The following is a 16,413-nucleotide window of genomic DNA, read 5'->3' as shown; positions in this document are numbered from 1 at the left end:
ATGGGGACCGGGACCATTATGGCCATGGCAGTGCCAAGCGCAGCTGAGCCAGGGAGCAGTGCCATGAGGCTGGGGAGTGGTGCTGCGAGGCTGAGGGGCAGTGTTGTGACCTGGAATGGTACCACAATCTGGAGCGGTCCCATGAGTGGGTCTGTGCAGAAAGCCGGACTGGTGCCTATATGAACAGTGCAGAGATCGGGACCTACTGAGCGAAGGCGATCTGCACTGTGAGTGGGAGCGCTGGCAGGATCTAGATTGGTGCGACCAGCGCCGGGACTCTGAGCAGTGCCAGGACTCCGAGCGGTACCTCCCCACTGCAGGCTGAGTCAAAGGGCAGAGCATCGCTGGCTTTCCCCAGGACGGTGCTGCCCGTGTCGTTATTGGAGGCTTAATGCAAGGGGCCGGGGACCTCAGTGTCATCATCGCAATGAGGTCCCTGGTGGCCTCAAAGGTGTCCAGGGTGGAAGGAAGTCCTACTTCCTCTACCACTGGACCCAGGGAGTCCAACTGCACCAGACTCAACAGTCCTACTTATGGGGCTGAAGTCAATGGCGCAGGCTCTAAAAGTTTTGGCACCGAGGGCTCCTCCCTGGGACGTGCCCCATTGGCTGGCTCCGATGGGGTGGGTCTTGAAGTGGGGGAACCACTCTTCCATTGCTTCTGATGCCACTTCTGCACCAGTGAATGGGATCGGTGCCAGGCCAGTCCTGCCATCTTCAGTGCCAGGGAGTGACAGTGCCGCAGGTCTCTACCCAAGTCCTTTCTCGGTGTTGCCTCCGCTACTGCCGCCGGGGCACTGCGCACCAAAGAACTCGGCACTGGGTCCTGCCACACTGATGCAGGTTGCGGTCTAAATGCGGTCTTAATATACTTTATTTGTTGATAAAATAAAAAAACTAAACTATTAACTAAATTTTACTGAAGCATGAGCATGGACAAACAGAACATGGGGATACATCCATTCTGCAGCAACTAGCCAGCCTGTTAGTGGTAGAAGACATATACACTGACCTGAAATACATTGTAGAGAACTTCGGATGCCCGGTGACAGTACTGGACGGTTTACAGTCCCAAAACCACCAAATACACAAAGTGTACCACATTGTCCTGCATTTAATTTCATGGCTGAAGCATCTTGTATCATCAACTGATAATGCAAATGGATCCACAGCTGCTCAAAGCACTGCTGATAAACAGACAGTACAACCTAAAAAATAAACAAAGAGCTATTGATTTTCTCCATGCTGTTCATGTGCTGGATCCCAAACAAATAGCTGCTGCTTGTACAGATTATGAAACTGTGAAACCGCAATTAAAGCTATCTAATGAATGCAACATGGAATGGGCAGTGTATTTAGGGATTGCCAAAGATGTGTTTGGAGATGCTGAGGATCCCATTTACTTCTGGATGGCTGCTGAAGATTGCATTCCCCACCTGGCAAAACACTCAGTGGTTCTCCTCCAACTAACTGTAAATTCAGCTGACGTGGAAAGAAGTTTGAGCAAGCTCAGGTTTCTTTCCTGTGCTCTGCACCAATGTCTGAAAGACAAATGTGGCTGGAATGCTGCAATTCTATTTTAACAACCAGGACTAACTCAGAATGTGAGTAATGTGAATATAAAAGCAATTTTCACTTTATTTTTTGTGTATTAAAAGTGAAACAATTTTCTGAAAATATAGAATACACACACAGAAGTATTTGATATATGTAAGAAATACAAATTTCAATTCTATTAATTTTATTATATTATAATGATTGATGGCACTGATAGGCTTTGAACTTGCTTAATAACTGTAAATATATCAATAAAACATTGTGTTCAACTGATGCTTCTGTATTTTATGGCTAGGGAAACTAAAGTTCAGCATTTCATTTTAATCTTGGAAAAACACAGATTTTTTATGTGTGTGTGGGGGGGAGGGGTTGTCATGGAAAAGTAGGATCCCTGGTTATAGCTGTATTAAAACCTGGAAAGTATCATTCCCGTACAGCAAAGTACTATCTGATACCGTGTCTGAGTGGTGATTACAAACTTTTGGCACAACTAATTCTGCAAAGCATTATGCCCACAGTACACCAGGCTCTGAGTGATGACCAGCCACATTTAAACCTAATAGGAGCACTTCTGATCAAGTTCTTGTTCTTATCACCTATATAGCATATGATTTTCAACAGAAGACAAAGACAGGTGCTGTGTTTCTTGACTTGCAGCAGTAAATGATACCATCTGGTCTACTGGCCTGCTGGCCAAGATGTCAAAGATGTTACCTTGATGGGTGCTATTGCTACAACATGCTTTGAAACAGACAATTCCAAGTGATGCTATGAAATAACCTGAGCACATAGAGGATCCAGAACAGATTCACTCAGAAGTCTGTTCTTGCCCCAATTTTTTCATGATGGTTTGCTGACCAGTGGTGATATTTCAGCTAAGAAGGCCCAGGATAATTTCTTAATAAGTACTGTGCATAGCGAGAGGTCCTCCATGGACTCAATGAGGCAAACAGAAAGACAAGTGTGCATAAGAATCACAAGATGATATAGGTCATGTCAAATGTACCTGATTCATGAACTCTCACCATACAATTCAAGGGGATGCATTCAAAGAATTGGAAAATCATGCTTATCTAAGTCAAATGGTTTAAAAGGAACTGACCAAGAAGGCAAAGTAGAACAAAAATTATCTCAGGTTGACTAACATACAGTAGATTACTGCAGTTTTTTACAGGAAGGATGCTACTTTGCCAGAAGTGGATGTTGTACAAAATTGACATGTTTCCTGTTTTCAGTTTTGGCACTGAAACTTGGACAATGACAAAGCAAATGGAAAATCACTTGAAGAACAGCAAAAGGGTGGAGTGAACAATGCTGATTAACACACTGAAGGACAGGAGGACCAACATGGAGTTTCATCATCAGAAAATGCAATTCTTTGCAATGTCATCTATGCAAAGAAAAGAGAGTTGGCAGTTCACTGGCCATATCATAAGATAGATGAAAGGTGGTCCAAGGTTTTAGAATGGTGTCCAGAGAATTGCAAACAAAGTAGAGGGCAGCTACAAAGTAAGTGCAGAGACAAGCTGACAAAGCAGGTGGGAGTTGCTTGGATTTCAGTGGTGCGTGACTGAAGAAAATGGTGCTTAATGAAGAAGTCCTTCATTCAGCAGTGAACTGAAAATGGCTAATTAAAGAAGAGAGATGTCAGGCAGCTTGAATTGTAGAGAGGCAAAGGCATGTATATAGTCTGAGGCATGAATAGAGATAAAAAGAGTGAAAGGATGTAAATGGAGATGGAAAATCTAAGGTGTGAAAGCCTTTTAGAAAGAACATGAAAACACTGTGCCACTGCTGTACAAAAGGATGTTAGCAGCATAAAGGAGTTGAGCTCCTTGGATATCCTTAAATCTGCCATGACTGAACAAGAAGCAGAGAGTGACTTAGCCACTTCATATATCTTTATAACAGCTTATTACATAGCTAAGAAGGGTTTGTCTTTTAGTGAATACATTGAGTTCTCTGTTCCAGAGTGTTTGAAGAGGGGGCTATGAGCCGCTGACCAGGTCTAAGACTTAAGCTGACTCCAGCCTCCCCAGGGCTACCCCATGCAGGAGTTCTGAAAGAAAGGGGGGTCAGCCGAACCTTGTGACCCAGCAGATAGGAATTTTTCCTTATTCATGAGCCACTGACAGGTCTGGACTTAAGCCGCTACTCGGTGAAATCCATGACCCAGCGGACCCTTTCCCAGGGATGCGAGAGAGTGAGAATTTTTCTAGTGCATGAGCCGCTGACCTAGTGGACAGGGTGCCCCTGCCCAGGAAAAGGGTAGGAAGCCCATAGAAGTGGGGATTCATGGCCACTACACATATTGGAGGATAAAAGAGCTGAGACCCAGTGGAGTGGCATAAGGGAATTGCACATCCCTGAGGCCATAACGGTGGCACAGGGAATCCTAAATCCTGCTGCTCAGTCCTGCTCCATATGCCCTGCACATATCCTCAAAGGCCTGACTCAGTGTCTGTGGCTCAGAGACACCATACAGCACTAGAGATGATTACTAGAGTAGGGACTCTCCTATGGGTCACAGATACTGCCCACAGGAGGGCCTGCGGGGAATAGAGCAAATATAGCATAGGAAAGGAGAGCAGGGACATGAAAATAATTGAGGCTGCAGCTGGCTTTTGGGATAGGTGTGTGGGTCAGGAAGCAAACAACATACTCACAAAACAATGAGGAAACTGCACTGATCATGCCTGGCAAAAGATATTCCAGCTTCTCAGTCTAATCAACAGCAATGTGTGCTGTGTAAGTAGCATGTGATGCCCATTCTTTTTTTTGGAGCAGGTGTTCTCACAACAACTCTTGCTGGTGGCTGCACTGACACTTTTTCCTAAAATACTTAATTAGATTTAGGAAAAAACAAACAAATATGCACATATACACATCCATCATTGTAATTTATTTATGTAGGGTTTTCTTTCTGGACTCAATAATAAAAAGAATGCAGTGAACAGTTGTGTTAACAAATATACAAGTACCTCTTTTCACAACCTCCCAGCTAGCTAGTAAGTCTGCTGTGAAAAGTGATATTTGAATATTTATTAATATCACTTTTCTAAGCAAGCCCCCAGGACAAATTATGGAGGGATGAGAGGGGAAGGCAGCAAGGGTCAGTGGTGATGGTGGAACCCACTGCCCAATCACCCAGAGCTGAATCCCAAGCTCCACTGCCTCCCTGCAAGGTGGGTTGAGAACTCACCTGGCTCCTGCAGCACTTTGCCCCATTTGTCTCCAGAGGTGGTAAAGGGTGGCACATCAGGAGGAAGAGGCAGTGGTAGGGGCAAAACATTGGCTCCTATCACCCCCACGAGGTGGTTGTGGCCTCACAAAAAGACCCTGGTTGCCACATGTGGCCACAGTGACCACATTTGAGAAACGCTGTTTTAGAAAGTATCCTGGCTTGTGCCATGACACCTTTATTTTTGATGCTTCCCCATTTTAGGCATCTCTCTCTGCCTGGCCACTGGTATGACTACCCACGAGGTAGGTGCGATATGCCCTCAGACTGCATTTGTGTCTCTGGGCCTCTGACACTCACATTTAGCAGCAGACACGTGTAGGCTGCAGAGAAATAATAAAGTGGGGAATGAGATTGTTAAATATTCATACACTGCTTGTTTGATGCCCTCTCCCCCACTACCTGCTTGAGGAAGAGAAGCACCAGCACCTGTCAGTCTATGCTCATTCGTGCAAGAAAGGGTGGAAGTCCCCTATCTGGTGGTTTTGCAGTCAATGATATTTTTAATTTGTGGTCTAGTAATCCACTGACTGAATGATCGTTTCCTTTGGACAGCTGGGCACAGTGCCCAAGTGACCCTGATATGGTGCTGATAGGGGGAGTCAATGCACTGTTGTCAGAGTTTATTGGGCAGCTGCAGCAGGGCTATGACTGGGAGCCATAGGGGAGTGGAGAGAGACTGCCCAACTATTCCCTGGGGTAATGGGCAGCAGTGGTTGGCAACAGAAAACTGCGGGGAAGAGAAATAACATTGTGGAGGTGGATTTGCCCTGTGTCCAGCAGTAGGTTGCTGTCAGTTGTAACCCCAACAGAAACTGACATGAGGAAAGCATGGATTATTGTGGGCACTGTGGCCTGCGTGTGGCCTATGCCACAAAGTCACTCTGAATCTGCAAAAACACTGCCACACAGGCTCAGTGATTTGTGGATAGCCCCTTGCAGTTGATTTACTCCTCTGCAATTTGAAAGCTTACATCACTTCAAAAAGGACATAATTATAAAAGCTAACCGTAGAGAACTGGGAAATTTCTGATTTTTTTTTATGTAGGAATTTGTAACTCAATTTCCCCTCCCCCTTGTATTGTTATCCGCCAGGAGCAACAAAGTTAACTTCTTTCTTGAAACAGAACAAATAATGTGTAACTAAGAGGAAGGTACCTAGCATGAATGAGCTATCAGGAACTAACGCCACTGGAGAGTAATTACTGCAAATCTCTAGATCGGTAAACAAAGTGGGGTGAGAAAAACTGCTTAATCTAGATGTTGCCCAGTCTAATAGGGTTGGGAGTTTAGACTGTGTGCTTATATTTTATTTTATTTTGGTAATCACTCTGACTTTTTGCCTATCTTTTGTAGTCGATAAACTTATTTTACTGTTTATCTTTACCAGTGATTTTGCCTGAAGTGTTTGGTAAATCTGCTCAGCTCTGCAAAGGCTGGTGTATATCCACTTTCCATTGATGAAGTGGTGAACCAATTAATAAACTTGCACTGCTCATCTTGAGCAGTGCAAGACTGTATATTTTTGAGGTACAAGGCAGGGAGCTGGCTGGTTCCTTTCTCTGTATGATTCATGAGTGGCTCTGGGAGCATTCATGCAATCTAGCTGGGTGTGAGGATCCACATGTGGTTGTGCTGAGTGTTAACAGTACCTAGAAGGGTTTGATGCTTGTCACTAGGATAGCATTGTGAGAGACAGCCCAGGCTGTACCCCCGGAATCCCATCACAGATGAATTGTTGGGAATCTCTAAAAAAGTGATAATTAAAGGGTGGCCTGCAGAAATAAGTAATTGCTGTCCAAATATAAGAGACTACTGGAACAGCAGATATGAACTTACTGTGATGGATGGGGTGATTTTCAAGGGCAGTAAGGTTGTAATTCCAATGAGCCTCCAAAAAGAAATGCTACAAGAGAGCAACGAGGGTCATTTAGGAATTGAAAAGTGCAAACAACGAGCATGAGAGGTGCTGTATTAGCCACAGATCAGTCATGGCATTACTAATGTGGCAGGAAACTGCTTTTCATGCTTAAAATACAATCCTTGCCAACAGGCAGAGCCACTGAGACTTCATCCAGTTCCACAAAGGCTTTATGAGAAAGTAGGCACTGATTTATTTACCTGGCAATCAAAGGATTATTTAATAGTCACAGATTATTATTCTCTGTATCAGAAATTTGCACACTGCATGGTACTAATAGTAAATCAGTGATAGCCGGCATAAAGAATATCTTCTCCAGACATGGAATTCCGGAATTATCTTAGCGATGATGGGTTGCAATTTCCCTTTGCAGATTGTAGGCAATTTGCCGTAGATTGGGATTTTCATCACAAAAAATCAAGTCCAAATTACAATCAAATGGACATGTGGAAAGGTCTATACACACAGTAAATAACCTAATGAAAAAGACTTTTGACAGTGGGGGTGATTTGTATAAAGTGTTACTGGTTTACCAAAGTACACCCCTGGAGAATGGCTTTTCTCTGGCTCAGCTGTTAATGGAAGAAGGATCAGATCTATTTTACCAATAACTGATAACATGCTGAAATCTCATAACAATTAAATTAAATGGAAGATGAAAGAAAATCAGAAGTGAAAGAAGACAGATTATTTTTGTAAAAGGACCCAAGATGATAAAGTGTGCATGAGGAATCACACCTCTAATACCTGGAGCCAAAGTGGGACCATTAAAGAACAGTTGCATTCAAGGTCTTATGTAGTCCATTCAGAACAGGGGGACACATTTCAATGTAATCAAAGGAATTAAGAGTAATCCCAGAAATTTACAACACATTGACAATAGAGGTGGACTCTGGCATTTCCCATCTGATTGATCCTTTATCATCAACACACAAAGGAGAAACTGTCAAGGAACAAGAGAACAACTCAGATGCTAATGAAAGGCTGATACTGAGAAGATCAGAGCAGGAGATTAAACATCCTGAGAGACTTGCTAACCTACTTGGAGAAGGGGTATTTGAGGAAAGTGAGTGGTAAAGACTCACTCAAGAGTGATGTGCGGGTAATCTCGCCTCTCTCTAGGTAGTTGACACATTAGGTTTATAGAAATGTATTACATGGATTGAGAATTTAATGCATGTGTTATTAGATCAGCGGTTCTCAAACTTTTGAGGGTTGCACCCCCCCTTACCTATGTCCGCGTGATGTGTTATTAGATCAGCGGTTCTCAAACTTTTGAGGATTGCACCCCCCCTTACCTATGTCCGCGTGCCCCCCGCAGCCATTGCTGGGAGTGGGGACATGGCAGGGAGGGGAACATGGAGAGAGGTAAGAGGGCAACAACTGGAGGTGAGTCTGGGGCCAGGAGCAGGGCCAATGCCATGGGCCGTGGCTGGGGGCAGGAGTGGAGCCGTAGCCAGGCTGCAGTGGGGGCCAGCAGCCAGGTGCGGTTCCACTCCTAGCTTTGGCCCCGGGCCGGGAATGAAACCACAGCTGGACCATGGTGGGGACTGGCAGCTGGTCTCCCAGCGGGGTGCGGAGCTGCACCCTAGCTGGGGACAGGCCAGGCCTTGGGCTGGGAGGAGCCAGGTATGTAGTTGGGGACAAGACCAGGGCAGAGCTGGGGGCTGGCTGGCCTGGGCCCTGCCGCACCCCCCTGGATGGTCCTCCATGCACCCCTAGGGAGACATGCCCCACACTTTGAGGATCTCTGTATTATATAGTTGTTAGCTCTGTGTGTGTGTGTGTGTATATATATATATATATATAGAAAAAACAAATTAACTCATATATATATGAGTTAATTTGTTTTTCTTTAAGAAGGAAGATGTAGAGATATGTTTGTAGAAGATTATAATTTAGAGACACTCCTTCATAAGGGACAGTATTAAGAACACAGGAATTTGGAGATGTGCCCTGAAGATGGGAGTTGGGAACACCACAATGCTATGTGCAGCAGTTTATCAGAGATGCTCTCCAGTTTGTTTTCTTAAAGTTTTGTTTTCTTACTCACTGATTTGTTATTTAATGAACCACAAAATCATTACATGGACCTTTGAGAAAGTTCCCCCATGGATGAAATCCATCAAAGTGAGCAGGTGGGTGATTTACTAGCTCCTCAGTAGACTGAATCCCACAACTCCAGCCCTCCCTTGATACCCTTCACTGTTGTGCCTGTGTGAAGGGTTGATATGACTAATTTCACCCACTGGGTTATTTCAGTCTGTTTGGTACTGAGGACTTTTGGTCCTTTTTTGATTGCACAGACCAATTCATATGCTGATTCACACCTAAATCAGTATGCCCACAATTTATCAGCCCACTCCCAGGTGCAGCAGTGGATCCCAACAAGTGTGCCTGAAATGCAGAGGTTCTGGGGTCTCCAATTTTGATGAGGATAATAAGTCCGGTATTTCCAGCTAGTGGTCCACAAATCCACCCTCTCAACTCCAGTTTCTCAAAGAGTAATATCTTGGGATAGGTTTCTCCTCCTGCATGCTTTCTCCACTACAGTGAAACCCTAAAGACACAGGCAGGTGCTCAGACAAACTTTAATGGGCCAGACATCTCCAGGAGAGGTTTATGCAAGTGTACAGTTCTGGGTGGAGTGTAAGCATAGATGAGTCCATGATGAGGTTCACAGGTCACTGAAAAGGACTTCTCCAGTGTATCTCCAATAGACGGGCATGATATAGTATGAAACTGTACAAACTCTATGAAAGTCATATGGGTTATCTCTATAACATCACAATATACACTGGGAAGGGACAAGAAACATTTAGAGGTTCCTTCCCCAGCAGCTTAGGGGGATCTGGTAACATTGTCTGGGAGCTTATTAGGCCCCTGCACACATCTGGCTACCACATCTATGTTGACCAGTATTTCACTGGCATACCTCTATTCAAAGCCCTTTCCCAAAGAGAAACAGGAGCCTAATTTACAATCAGGAAAAACAGTAGAGGATGCCCCCAGAGCGTGGTCAGGCAACCCTTAAGTACTGGCGAGATGACTGCCCTATGAAGCTATGCCCTTCTGGCTGTTAAACATGATGCCAAAAAGCCCGTCTATTTCTTGACCACCATGTACAATGAAAGAAACATCAAAGTCCCGGTCCTGGGAAGAAAGGAGCCCCAGAAGAAGCCTGTTGCACTTTAATCAATGAATGGGAGAGGTCAATAAATTAGACCAATTGTTATAGCTATATCATGCAGCCAGGAAAATGGTAGCATGATACAAGAAACTAGGGTCTCCATATAATGCAGCTTGCTGTGCACAATTCCTGTGTTATCTTCCACCAGACATCAGGAAATTTTCACTGCACCTCTCTGAGTTTCCAGATATCACTCATATCAAGCCTGCCAGGCGCTTGAGGCAACATAGATTTAAGTGTTGTTGTCTTTGACCAATTCAGCAAAGGCCACTTCATCTGAAAATTACTGCTGACCCGAGGCCACAGAAGAGATGCAGTCTGCACCAGGCAGAACCAAAGGCAAAACACACTTTTTCATTGCTCAAAATGCCCAGGAAAACCAGGCCTTTGGTTGGGTGCCTGCTTTGAATGTTACCGTACTTCCATTGAATATTCCTTGTAAATAAACCCTTCTCATTTCTCACATACATCCTGACTCTGTAGTGCTTATACGAGACAATGGTGTATCTAGGGAATCCATTCACCATCCCCTCCTCCTCCTCCTCCTCTCTAACTGAGTTGGTTGTACACTGTTCAGCTAAGAGGATGCCCCACACAGGGAAGAGGGGATCCCAAAGATCCCAGACAAGTTCTCCCAAGAAGTTTGGGGGGTCAGGGTCCCCTGAGGAGGGAATTGGAGGGGACTCTACACTTGCTCCAGCTCTCATATACCCAGAGATTTTCAGGTCAGAAGGGACCATCTTGATCATCTAGTCTGACCTCCTGTACATTGCAGTCCACAGAACCTCACCCACCTACACCTGTAATAGACCCCTATAAAATCTCTGGCTGAGTTACTGAAGTCCTCAAATCATAATTTAAAGACTTCAAGTTAAAGAGAATCCACCATTAATACTAGTTTAAACCTCCAAGTGACCACTGCTCCATGCTTCCTTACTGCAGAGGAAAGTGAAACCCCCCCAGTGTCTGCCAATCTGATCCAAGGGAAAATTTCTTCCTGACCCCAAATATGGCAATCAGTTAGACACTGAGCATGTGGGCAAGACCCAGCAGCAAGACACCTGGGAAAGAATTTTCTTTAGTAACTCAGAGCCCTCCATCTAGTGTCCCATCACTGGCCATTAGTGATATTTGCTCCTAGCAGTCACAGATCAGCTACTATTATCAGAGAAATTCTCCAGTCTCCACTTTGCTTTCCTAAATTTTTATTCTGAATAAGCACCCTGACATGAATGCTGCAGACCCTGAGTGTGCTCAGTAAGAATTTAGGATTTCTAAAATGGTGCCTTGGCAAAGAGCCAGGTGTGTGTGTGTAGGGGGGGGCTAGGATGGATCAGGAGAATCACAATTCCGAAGTGAATGACAACAGTGAGCATATGCAATACTGGTGGCTACTGAATATGTGCAGTAAGGGGTGACAGAGAGGTCAGTTAGCTGAGCAGCTAGCTGGTCAGAGCCCACTCATACTGCTCAGAACTTGTTTTAAAGGTCAGAGCTGTCAATCAGAATTCTGAGGTAATGGTCAAGACTGGACATTTGAGAGTGAGATTGCTTCTAAGAATAAAAAGATATAAAAGAGAGAGCTAAAATGTAGCATAAAAGCCCAGCTGCCGGCAATAATTTTGGAGTCCAGAGACTGAGTCTGAGAGAGAGAGAGAGAGAGAGATTTGGAAAGAGCTGGGAAGTAAGAAAGGGAAGAGAAAGAAAAACTGCTGTAGAGACAGAAAAGAAAACTTGAATGGAGCAGAGCTGACTGATCAGACATTGTACAGCAGCAAAAGTGATTTTTAAAATGAAACATCAACAGATTTATAGAGTAAGCTTAATATTCTTTTAATTATAATTTAGTACAACTATAGGATAGGATATAGGATTAGTATGTGTGTGCATGTATTGATAAGAACGCATAAAATTCTGTTATTAATTGCAACATATCAATGTAACCTTTAAAGCAATTTAAGAGCTGCTGTCAGCAATTTGTTGCAAACTGGCCATGTGCAAGAAATTGCTTTGCTTAACTCATTTAAACTATATGCTGTTGTAGTTTAAGTGATCTTTAACTTGCAATAAGAGATTTGTTTCTCAGGGATTTTTGTGCCTTGTTTAGGATTTTTAGATCATATTGTAGGGACTGTTGTCACATGTTGGCTGCATGTGTGTTCTCTCTGCCCGCTGCACTGGCTCTGGCCAGACAGCCTGTACAGTAGCCTCTAATTGAACTGCCCAATATACCCATAGGATTCGATTCAGTAGCGAAGGCACCCAGTCAGAGCCGGCGCCAGGCACCAGCAAAGGAAGCAGGTGCTTGAGGCGGCCAATGGAAAGGGGCGGCACGTCCGGGTTTTCGGCGGTGGGTCCCTCAGTCCCTCTCGGAGCGCAGGACCCGCCGCTGAATTGCCGCCGAAGAATGAAGTGGCGCGGTAAAGCTGCTGCCAAAGTGCCACCGATCATGGCTTTCTCATTTTTTCTTTTTTCTTTCTGCTTCGCTGCTTGGGGTGGCAAAAAAGCCTGAGCCAGCCCTGCACCCAGCCAGGTTTCTTGTCGATGAAGCATGGTGTTACTGCCTTATACATGCTACAAGTACACTTAATACATCTCTGCCCATGACAATGGACGCAGATCAGTGACTGGTGGGACTTTCCATTTGCCCTTAGGCTGGCCAAAGACACTCCCTCAGAAATACCTATTTATACACCAATACAAGCAAGTTATGCATTTCCCCCCTAACATAGTTACTTACTGTCCCCTGATGTGGTTTTCTACCTCATTACCTAATTGGTAATGCATATGACTAGATGAATGAGATTCTCACTGTCCCTACCTACTGTTATAAAACAAGTTCTCCAGCCTCCATTTTCAGTGTCTGATCTCTATTCTGAACAGACAAAAGTTACTCCACTCTAAGCTGCCAATCTTAAACATGCTCAGTACTGAGATAGGGTGAAAAGTTTAATTAATTGGCAGAAAATTCAGAATTTCTAAAATGGTGACTTGGCAGAAAGCCAAATATGTGGGTGTGTCAGCAGAATCTCAGCTCCAAGGTTAACAACAGCAGTGAACATGTGCTTTGGTGGCCACTAAGTATGTGCAGTAAGGGATGACAGAAAGGTCAGTTAGCTGATCAGCTACCTAGTCATAGTCAAGCTACAGCAGATGGTGGGGAAGCTTAAGAGTCAGCACTCAAAGGTAGGGGGGAGGGTCAATAGTCATCCTCCAGAGAGTGAGGCTGGGGATTCCTGGATCCAATCCACCCCCTAATCAGTCAGTCCCACAAATTGGGAATGGAATACCCAGGTCAGCCAGACAGGAGCTAGGAGTTCCTGGACCTGATCCACCCACTAGTCAGAGGCAACCCCGACACAGAGAATGGCGCACCCAGGTTGGCCAGAGAGGAGCAACAGGAGTACTCTTCCACAGGGCCACAGGCACTCTAAGTCAGCTTTATTTTATTTTCTTCTGCCCATTTTTCCCTAATTCTGATGGTGTCAAAGTATCCCTCTCCAACCACACATGTAGAGACTTTCATAAGGAATTGTGCACTCATATGAATCCCGTTTAGCCACACTGAAGTGATTAAAGGCTCACTTTATGGCCTAAGAGAGAGAGTTGAATCAAGTAATTTTTCTCTCTGACACACACACACACACGCACACACACACCCCTTTATATTTACATTCCACATCAAACTCTGAAGAACTTTTAGGAAGCAAATTTGTGGTGATAGTTCTACCTGTTCTGGAAAAGGAATGTCTGTTATAGATTCCTTGTGCTAATATTTTTCTTGTCTCAAGATTTGGTTTGTCTTTCCTTCTTTAAAACAAATATTTAAATATTGCAATATTCAAAGGTGTCATCACCATTCAAGAATTCATAGCATTCACCTACAAATTTGAGTGGGTATCTTAAACGTAGGGAAACAGTGACATCCTTTGCACAACTGATGAATGGCTATCATATATCTAATCAACATTTACATGATATTTACATATATAATACTGAAGAGCAGTAACTAACTCAAGGGCCTGTCAGTTTTGATTCAGAAGGGCTTGTTCTGAAGTGCTTGTTCACTTGCTTGTTCTGGAAGACAAAGGGAATAATGTTCCCAGTCTCACTGAGGTAGGAGTAAGGGGGATGATGGTTGGATTGGCAGGTTGGCAGACCACCGTGGAGGGAGAGAACATATAGGTTGGCTGGGTTCCTCTACCTCCTCAGGTTCTCCCTCTTCCACTGGCCAGCTGGGGAGGGAGGTGATGAGCTGATTGGCCTTCATTCTCTGTCCCTACCCCTATCAATTTAACACTCTTACTGGGCTTTCAAGGTGTCTTGCCCCGGTTAGCTGAAGTTTCTTATCCCTTTAGTTGCCAACAAAGCTGGGAGTGAGAAGAGAGGTGGTAGCACCGAGCCTCACTGAAACAGCCGGGCTGGAGCTTAGCCAATCCTGTCCACGTGTGGGAGAATTGGCAGCCAGCAGTGCCAAGGGGCAGAGGTCATAGAACCACAAGGGTCATCTAGTCGAACCCTCTGCCAAGATGTAGGATTTGTTGTGTCTAAACCATCCAAGACAGGTCGCTATCCAGCCTCCTTTTGAAAATCGCAAGTGAAGAAGCTTCCACAATCTCCCAAGGCAGTCTGTTCCATTGTCCCACTGTTCTTACAGTTAGGAAGTTTTTTTCTGAGATCTGTGCTGTGCTTTGAATCCATTGCCTCTTGTCTTGCCCTCTGTGGCAAGAAAGAACAATTTTTCTCAATTTTTTTTATGACAGCCTTTTAAGTATTGGAAGAGCACTATCATGTCCCCCCTCTAGCTCCTCCTTTCCAAACTAAACATACCGATTTCCTTCAGCCTTTGCCTATATGGCTTGTGTTCCATCCCTTTGATCATCTTTGTTGCTCGCTTCTAGATCCTTTCCAGTTTCCCCACACCCCTTCTATGCATTGGTGACCAAAGCTGGAAACAGTAATCCAGCTGAGGCTTAACCAGTGCCAAGTAGAGTGGTACTATCAATCACCTCCTGTGACATTCATGCTATGCCTCAGTTACTGCAACCTAAGATTGCATTTCCTTTTTTTTGCAGCAGCATCACATTGCTGATGCATGTTGAGGTTGTGATCCACCACAACTTCCAGATCCTTCTCAGCAGTGCAGCTGCCAAGCCAGTTTTCCTCCATTCTGTATTTGTGCATTTGTGTTTTCTTCCCTAAGTGTAGCACCTTACATTTGTCTTTGTTGAACTTCATTTTGTTTTTTATAGCTCTGTCCTCCAATTTATCAAGATCCCTCTGAATTTTAGCTCAATCCTTCAAAGTATTGGCAACCCCCCACCCCAATCTTTGTGTCATCTGCAATCTTGATCAGTATGCTGTCTAGCCAGGTCATTAATAAAGATGACATTCATGCTATGCCTCAGTTACTGCAACCTAAGATTGCATTTCCTTTTTTTTGCAGCAGCATCACATTGCTGATGCATGTTGAGGTTGTGATCCACCACAACTTCCAGATCCTTCTCAGCAGTGCAGCTGCCAAGCCAGTTTTCCTCCATTCTGTATTTGTGCATTTGTGTTTTCTTCCCTAAGTGTAGCACCTTACATTTGTCTTTGTTGAACTTCATTTTGTTTTTTATAGCTCTGTCCTCCAATTTATCAAGATCCCTCTGAATTTTAGCTCAATCCTTCAAAGTATTGGCAACCCCCCACCCCAATCTTTGTGTCATCTGCAATCTTGATCAGTATGCTGTCTAGCCAGATCATTAATAAAGATGTAAAACAACATCGGTCCCAGAACAGATCACTGTGCAACCCCATTTGAGATTTCCTTCCAATCCAACATCATTCCATTAATAATTACTCTTTGTTTGTGAGTGCTTAATGGTAGTTCTGCCAAGCCCACCTTTCTTCAGTTCGCTTATCAGAATGTTATATGGGACTATGTCAAAAGCCTTGCTGAAGTCCAGGTATATTACGTCCACCGCATTCCCCCATCCATCAAATCAGTTTCCCCATCAAAGAAGGAAATCAAGCTATTTTGACATTATTCGTTCTTGGTAAATCCATGATGGATGCTAGTGATTACCCCTTCATTCCCCAAGTATTCACAAATTGAATGCAGGAGCTGCAAACCATGCTGCAGTAGTCAGGTCTGGGTCTGGTCCATGCCCTACCCTTTGTGGGAGAAATAGAACCTGGGTGGCAGCAATATGGGTGAACTCTAGGGACAGATCAAAGAAAAGGGAAATACAGAAGCACCCAGGGCAGAGTTTAGTCCCTCTGAACAGTGGAGGGTTCCAACTGAGCCCTCCTGGAGGCTTGAGAGTCATAGCAATGTAGGAGGGCAGTGAATTCCACCCAGAACTCAGTGAAGGAATCACAGCTCTAAACACCACCACCACACAAAGAGACAGGCTGTCAGTAGCCACAGCCAAGGTAAGGGGATTGGGACCTTTCCCCCAGTGCAGAGTGTGATGGTACTTAGGGCTTGTCTACACTACAGGACTATTAATTTGTGTAT

At 44.4% G+C, this 16,413-nt stretch overlaps 1 pseudogene; it reads left to right on the top strand.

Annotated features, from left to right (window-relative positions):
* Nucleotides 1-1,153: 1,153 nt before the first annotated feature.
* The window catches only part of LOC120401177, a 50,415-nt pseudogene continuing 35,155 nt past the window's right edge, over nucleotides 1,154-16,413 (top strand).

This window comes from Mauremys reevesii, linkage group 3, assembly GCF_016161935.1.
Source record: "Mauremys reevesii isolate NIE-2019 linkage group 3, ASM1616193v1, whole genome shotgun sequence".
NCBI lineage: Eukaryota > Metazoa > Chordata > Testudines > Geoemydidae > Mauremys > Mauremys reevesii.
This window is presented reverse-complemented; position numbering and strand designations above follow the sequence as displayed.